This window comes from Mandrillus leucophaeus, unplaced genomic scaffold (genome assembly GCF_000951045.1).
Source record: "Mandrillus leucophaeus isolate KB7577 unplaced genomic scaffold, Mleu.le_1.0 Scaffold959, whole genome shotgun sequence".
In the NCBI taxonomy this organism is placed as follows: Eukaryota; Metazoa; Chordata; class Mammalia; order Primates; family Cercopithecidae; genus Mandrillus; species Mandrillus leucophaeus.
Window position 1 is genome coordinate 291,853 of NW_012110463.1, and position 8,078 is coordinate 299,930.

The 8,078-nt window shown below is 34.9% G+C and overlaps 1 pseudogene; it reads right to left on the reverse strand.

Annotated features, from left to right (window-relative positions):
• Positions 1 to 842: 842 nt before the first annotated feature.
• Positions 843 to 8,078, reverse strand: part of LOC105532426 — a 13,125-nt pseudogene continuing 5,889 nt past the window's right edge.

An 8,078-nucleotide genomic window follows, 5' to 3' on the forward strand; every position in this document is an offset into this window, starting at 1 on the left:
TAGTTTGTATTATTTTTTATACTCAGCATTCTGATTTAGTGTAGTGTCTAAAGTTTGAGTGCCCTAGATATTTCTACTGTAAATTATTCCCTGATATTTGGATAGAACTAATTTTGGATTGAACATCTTTCATATTTAATGCATCTGTAAAAATATATTTTAGTATAAACTCTTTGGTGTTTTATAATTTACAGTTTTTGAAAAAATGTTTTTCCAAATTTATTACATTGGCAGAGTTTTCTTCAGTATAAACTCCTTGACGTTGAATAAAATTTTAACAACTGCCTCAAGATTTTCCTCTAGTACAAAATGTGTACAATATGATCTGTGATACAAGCAAAGGTATTACAGCGCGCTTCATATTGGTAATGATTTTACAAAACAAATACTCTTCTGCACTTTATAGACACTTTCTGATAGATCTTTTGACAGTAATTAGACTTTTAATGCTTTATTTAGTATGAACTCTGATTTTGAGTAAGATGTGAGCAGGTATTAATTGTTTTTTTACTTTGTCTATATTTGTACATTGGTTCTCAAGTATAAATGCTTTACTGTGCAGTAAGATGTGAGTATTGGTTAGAAGCTTGGCCACATTGTTCACACTGTCAATTTTCTCAGTATGAATTATCTTACCTATAATCAAGTGTGACAATCATTTAAAGGCTTTGTCATATGCTTCACATTTCTAGAATTTGTCAGCAATATGTTTTTATGTTTAGAAAAGTTTGAGGTGTTGTCAAAAGCATTGTCACATCTTTCAGGTTTGTAGAGTTTCTCTCCCATATGAATAATCTTATGCCTGCTAAGAATTGAGGACTTTTTATAGGCTTTCCATATTATCACACTTGTAAGATGTTTCTCCAATGTGACTTATCTGTAGTAATATGTGAGGACTGGTTAAAGGTTTTGCCAAATTTTTTCCATTTGTAGGGTTGCTGTCTAGTATGAATTTTCTTATGTGTAGTTAGGGCTGAGGATGAGAAAAAGGCTTTCCCACATTCTTCACATTTGTACAGTTTTACTCCAGTATAAACTACCTCAATATTTAGTAAAAGTTGAAGACAGGTTAAAAGATTTGCCGCATTATTCATATTATCAGAGTTTCTCTCCAGTATGAATTCTCTTAGGGTTAGTAAGAATCGAAGACTGGGTAAAGGTTGTGCCACATTGTTCACATTTGTAGGGTTTGTCTTCAGTGTGAATTACCTTATGTTTAGTTAGATTTGAGGACCATTTAAAGGCTTTGCCACATTCTTCACATTTGTAGGGTTTCTCTCCAGTATGAACTACTGTATGTTTCGTGAGATTTGAGTAACAATTAAAAGCTTTGCCACATTCTTTACACTTGTAAGGTTTCTCTCCAGTATGAATTCTCTTACGGTTAGTAAGGACTGAAGACTGCTTAAAGGCTTTGCCACATTCTTCACATTTGTAGGGTTTGTCATCAATATGAATTATCTTATATTTAGTTAGATTTGAGGACCATTTAAAGGCTTTGCCACATTCTTCACATTTGTAGGGTTTCACTCCAGTATGAATCATCTTGTGTGCAGTAAGGGTTGAGGATTATCTAGAAGTTTTGCCACATTCTTCACATTTGTAGAGTTTCTCTCCAGTGTGCATCCTCTTACGTGTAGTTAGGGTTGAGGATCAGCTAAATGCTTTGCCACATTCTTCATATTTGTAGGGTTTCTCTCTAGTATGAATTTTCTTTTCCTTTTTGTGTTTTTTTTAGATGGAATTTCACTCTTGTCGCCCAGGCTGGAGTGCAATGGCACGATCTCGGCTCACTGCAACCTCTGACTCCCAGGTTCAAGTGATTCTCCTGCCTCAGCCTCCCAAGTGGCTGGGACTACAGGCATGTGCCACCACATATGGCTATTTTTTTTTTTTTGTATTTTTAGTAGACAGGGTTTCACCATCTTGGCCAGGCTGGTCTCGAACTCCTGACCTCATGATCCACCCGCCCTGGCCTCCCAAATTCCTGGGATTACAGGCGTGAGCCACCACGCCCAGCTCTAGTACGAATTTTCTTATGTCCAGAAAGGCTTGAGGACCATATAAATGCTTTGCCACATTCTTCACACTTGTAAGGTTTCTTGCCAGTATGAATTATCTTATGTGCACTAAGATTTGAGAATCGATGAAAAGCTTTGCCACATGCTTCACATTTGTAGGGTTTCTCTTCAGTGTGCATCCTCTTATGTATGGTTAGGGTTGAGGATTTGTTAAATGTTTTGCCACATTCTTCACACTTGAAAGATTTCCCTCCAATATGAGTTACTTATGTGTAGTAAGATTTGAGGATGAATTAGAAGTTTTCCATGTTCTTCACATTTGTAGGGTTTTTCTTCAGTATGAATTTTCTTATGATTAGTAAGTGTTGAAGACCAAGTAAAGGTTTTTCCACATTCTTTACATTTGTAGGACTTCCCTGTAGTATAAATGCTTTTATGCTGGGTTATGTGTGAAAGCACGCCAAATGATTTGAAACATTTTTTACATTTCAGAGGTTTCTTTCCAGTGTGTTTTATCTTATGTCTGTTTGAATTTACAAATTTATAAAAGACTTTCAAACATTTACCACATTGAAATACTTTGGGTAGTTGTGTAACACTGGTTAAGTCCATTATAACCTTCTTTCTGCACCTTAAACTCATCCACACTTTTAGAGCCTTTTCTTAACTGTAAATTCTGGTGTCCACATTTTTCATATCTTCTCAGTATTACCTTTTGAAAAGAATCTTCCATGCCCTGCTCTGGCCAAAGGTCTTGAGCAACATGAGAACATACATCTGAAAAGAATTTTTAAAATAAATTACTCCACTTACTAAACTCACATGAATATAGTTTTGAAATCTTACCTATAAATGTATACTATCTACATAAATAAAATGGCTTCGCAAAATACCACAGGCCCTAATTCTTTCATAGACATATAAATGTAACAAAAACATACAGACCAAAATACATCTGTGGAAAATGTATAAATGAGTTAATTGTGTGCAGTGTCCCAGATGAGCACAATGTGAAAAACCACAAAGAGGAAAAAGAGAAGTCTGTTAAATTTACCCAACACAGCTTTTCCTGCTTCCCACTGTAACTAAAGCCTATAGAGAGGGCAGCCTGGCCAGCATGGCAAATCCCTGTCTCTACTAAAACTACAAAATTCAGCTGGGTGTGGAAGCGTGTGCCTGTAATCCTAGCTACTCAGGAGGCTGAGGCTGGAGAATCACTTGAACCTGGGAGGTGGAGGTTTCAGTTAGCTGAGGTCGCACCAGTATACTCCAGGATGCCTGGAGGATAGAGCGAAGCTGTGTCTCCAAAAAATAAAAATTAAAAGAAAACAGTGATGTGCCATTTACAAACATAGTCTTATGAGATAATCTGTGAACAGTTAACATACATTTTCCAGGCCATAACGGAACTGTGTGATGTAGTCATAAAGAAAGTTGTGAAAAAAACAACTATTAAGTGAGAATAATACCATCAGTGAATCTGTCCTGCCAAATAAAAAAATAAAAATTTTCCAAAGTAAACAAATTCTAAAAAAGTGTATTGGTACTGCTTATGTCCTACATATAAAGGGTGCTGAAAACAGTTTCTTTTACTGAAAAGAACATGATTTGAAAAAAAAAAAAACCCACACAATCACATAATCATATAAAAATAATTTTCTGGGAAACATACGCAAATAAACAAAAGTAGAATTTCTGAGCATTATCCTAGTGGTGCAGAAAACATTTTTCACTATTCTTTGAAATTTGAAAGAAAAAGGCATAGAAATAATTATAAATATCTGTTAATGAATATATAACACAAAAGGACATAACTAGCAACATCAATGACAAATTTGAGGGAAGATGTAATAAAAAGAATTTTTGTATGCAACATATTTTTTTCACCAGACTAAAATATGTTGTTGTATTTTTTAGAGGTTATATGTAACCCCCAAAGTACCATAAACATATTTGAGTGAATACACAGAAGAGGTTGGGCGCTGTAGCTCATGCCAGTAATCCCAGCACTTCGGGAGGCCGAGGCAGGTGGATCACAAGGTCAAGAGATTGAGACCACCCTGACCAACATGGCGAAACCCTGTCTCTACTAAAAATGCAAAAATTAGCTGGGCGTGGTGGCAGACGCTTGTAGTCCCAGCTACTCAGAAGGCCGAGGCAGGAAAATCAATTGAACCCAGGAGGCAAAGGTTGCAGTGAGCCGAGATCATGCCACTGCGCTCCAACCTGGGTGAAAGAACAAAACTTCATCTCAAAAAAGAAATTTAATGATTAAAAAAGACTGGAAGTAGACATTCCATGCAAACATTAATCAGATGACAGCATAAACAGTCAAAATAATCATACACAAGCTACATCTTAAGTCACAAAGTATAATATTTTATAAAACATAGTTGAAATTAAAACTCCAAAGAAACAAAGAAGAACATCAAAAAATAATAGATTCATTAACTGGGAGCCTATTACAAATTTCTCTGTGTGTGTGTGTGTGTGTGTGTGTGTGTGTGTCACATTAGAGTTCTAAACATATAAAGCTAATACTGACAGAATGGGAGAAACAAAAGAAAGCAGCAAAATTAAAGAAAGATGTTTTAATACCACACTTTCTGTAACAAAAGTAAAACAAGAAAGAATGTTAATAAGGGAACAGATTACTTAAAGGCAGTATAAAACAATCATTTCAAACAGAGTTATGGAGAACACTCCTCAACAACATCGGAGTACACACCCTTCTCAATAGCTCATACAACATTTCCCTTGATAGACCACATCTTAGGCCACAAATGAAGTCTAACTAACATTTTTAAAAGGAAAATTCCGTGAACTACTTTCTATGACCAAAATTATATGACAGTATACAACAATGAGAAAAAAATGAAAAATTTACAAATATATAGAAATTAACACACTCTTGAGTGTGCTCTTATACAAAAGTTGAAATAGTTAAATTGTGAAGAGGTCCATCATGCTCAATGCAATTTACATATTTAATACAACATTTTCCAAATTTCTCATTGCATTTTTGAAGAAATAGAAACAGCAACCCCAAAAGTATATAGAATTCCAAGAGACTATAAAGTGCCCAACAATCTTCAAAATAAAGAAAAAAAGAAGCAGTGCTGGAGGCATTTAAGTTCTCAATTCAAAATACATTATAAAGCTACAGAATTAAAACAATTTGATATTAATATAAAGGTAAAAAATAGACTAATAAAATGGAATGCAGCACATATATAAACTTTCACATATATGATCATATAAGGAGTCATTTACATACTCATAATTATTGCAACATTGTTACTGTAAGCCAATAGGTGAAAGCAATGCAAATTTCTTTCACCAAATCAGTCAGCAAATATAATTTGAAATATAAAAGTTGTGAGACCAGGTGCGGTGGCTCAAGTCTATAATCCCAACACTTTGAGAGGGTGAGGCAGGTGGATCACCTGAGATTGAGAGTTCGAGACCAGCCTGACCAACACGGAGAAACCCAGTCTCTACTAAAAATACAAAATTAGCCAGGCGTGGAGACACATGCCTGTAATCCCAGGAACTTGGGAGGCTCAGGCAGGAGAATCGCTTGAACCTGGGAGACAGAGGTTGCCGTGAGCCAAGATCGCACCATTGCACTACAGCCTGGGCAACAATGGCAAAACTCTGCCTAAAAAAAGAAAAGAAAAAAAAAAAAGAAGAAAGAAAAAAAAATTCTGGGCTATCATTCAGTATTCAAAAAGCGGGAAATATTCTACCAACTATAAATATAAATATTGATGGCATTTTGCAAAATCAAATGCGCCAGCCACAAAAAGACAGAGATTGCATGAGATATATGAATGAGTTACACTTTCAGAAACAAAGAACAGAGTGGTTTTTGCAAAGTGCCATAAAACAGAAAAAATTGGGGCCAAGCATGGTGGCTCACACTTGTAATTTCAGCACTTTGGTAGGCCAAGGCAGGTGGATCACCTAAGGTCAGGAGTTTGAAACCAGCCTGGCCAACATAGCAAAACCAATGTCTACTAAAAATGCAAAAATTCGCCTGGTATGGTGGTGGACACCTGTAATCCCAGCTACTCAGGAGGCTGAGGCACTAAAATTGCTTGAACCTGGAAGGTGGAGGTTGCAGTGACCTGAGATCATGCCACTGCTCTCCAGCGTGGGTGACAGAGCAAAACTCCATCTCAAAAAAGAACACAAAAATGGAAAAATTGGCAGTTGTTTAACATGTATTAAGATTTAGCTTTACAAGATAAAAACGTTTTAGCAATATGTTGCATGACAATGTCAAGATAAACTGAATATTTAAAAAATGTTGTGGTAAATATTGTTATATTTTATTGACAAGTAAAAATAAACAATAATACCTAAAAGATATATAGTAATGATAGTTTTAAATTATATTCAGCCGGGCGCGGTGGCTCACGCCTCTAATCCCAGCACTTTGGGAGGCCGAGGTGGGCGGATCACAAGGTCAGGAGATCGAGACCACAGTGAAACCCCGTCTCTATTAAAAAAATACAAAAAATTAGCCGGGCACGGTGGCGGGTGCCTGTAGTCCCAGCTACTCAGGAGGCTGAGGCAGGAGAATGGCGTGAACCCGAGAAGCGGAGCTTGCAGCAGGCCGAGATCGTGCCACTGCACTCCAGCCTGGGCGACAGAGCGAGGCTCCGTCTCAAAAAATAAATAAATAAATAAATAAATAAATAAATAAATTATATTCAAATCCAAATGTGTTTCTCCCATACAAAAATCATATAGATTCACAAATTAATAGGATGTTGAAATTACAAGAATTTTATGACTTCTCATCTACACAGGATTAAAAAACCATTCACAACAAACCTTCACAACAAATATACAAGTTATAAAAAAATACAAGGATAACATTTTTCCAGGCAAATAGAGATAATTCTATTGGAAAAAGACATATGGCTAATTCATATATGATTTTGCTCCACGATGCCTTAAATTGTTCAAAGTTAAATATTGGCATGCACAATTAGAATATATACTAAAAAATCAAAACACAATTAACAGATGTGTCATGACATACCCTCAAATATATATATATATACACATTTTATATACAAAAATATAAAGTTGCAAAATAAAATTAAAACATGGAATGTAAAACTTATTAGATACCATCAATTAGATCAAAATATTCATTAAGGAAATCTTAGAAGAAGAACATGAGGAAAAAACAATACAGAGGTCACTTGAAGATAAAAAAGGGTGAGAACTTTCCAAATTTTGATGTAATAAAAGAAAAAAATTTCTAACCAATAACATTTGATTTAAATTTATTTCACTTTAAAAAGAAGATGAAAATGTAAAAAATCCAACATAAAGGGTGAGGGTATTCATCACCACTATCACAGCTCTATGAAAAAATGCTACATGGGGGCCAGGCACAATGGCTTATGACTGTAATCCTACAATTTTAGGAGGCCAAGGCTATCAGAACACTAGAGACCAGGAGTTTCAGATAATGCTGAGTAATCCAGTGAGACTCTGCATATAACAACAAAAAAAAAATGCTAAAGTGAGTCAATCTTATTTAAAAATAAAATACTGGACAGCATCATAAAACCATATATAAAATAGCACTCTCTATTAAATGTAAATATACAAATATAGAAATGTTTACTATCATAATGATGATGCATACAACTCTTAAAGCTATTCTGTAGAATATTTAAAACAGAATAAAAACCTGCATAAATGTTAATGCACAATATAAAATAATTTTTAATATTAATTACAAACTGAAAATATAGAGATATAATTTTTATATTCAGTTGAAGTTGTCATGAGATTTAAATATATTGTTTTAATTTTAAGATGTTTCAAGTAAACTCCATTTTTTTTTGGTTTTTTTTTTTGGTTTTTGTTTTTGTTTTTATTATTATTATACTTTAAGTTCTAGGGTACATGTGCCTAACGTGCAGGTTTGTTACATATGTATACTTGTGCCATGTTGCTGTGCTGCACCCATCAACTCGTCAGCACCCATCAACTCGTCATTTACGTCAGGTATAACTCCCAATGCAATCC